The following is a 338-nucleotide window of genomic DNA, read 5'->3' as shown; positions in this document are numbered from 1 at the left end:
AATTATGTATTTTTCTGTAATTTTTTAAAAAATATCACAAGTCTAAGGTTGGATTTAGTCAGTTTTACCAATGAAAGAGAAGTTACGAATGAAAAGTTCAACAACTTGTTGGAAAGTTGTGAGTCTGATGACAAGTTTTGTTTTTACAGTTTCTGGTTATTATAATTGGTGTATTTATTTATTTATGGCAATTTCATAAAGACGACATGACTCTTAAACCTGCCTGCGGGTTTTTGGGTTGAACGGGTTCTTCACTCTGGTGATCTTTACCTGACTTGAACCCAACAGTTGTTTTCATTTTGTTGTTGGTGAAAGATGACGTGTTGAACTTCATACAT

This window comes from Stegastes partitus, unplaced genomic scaffold, assembly GCF_000690725.1.
Source record: "Stegastes partitus isolate 25-593 unplaced genomic scaffold, Stegastes_partitus-1.0.2 Scaffold277, whole genome shotgun sequence".
NCBI classification, from domain to species: domain Eukaryota; kingdom Metazoa; phylum Chordata; class Actinopteri; family Pomacentridae; genus Stegastes; species Stegastes partitus.
This window is presented reverse-complemented; position numbering follows the sequence as displayed.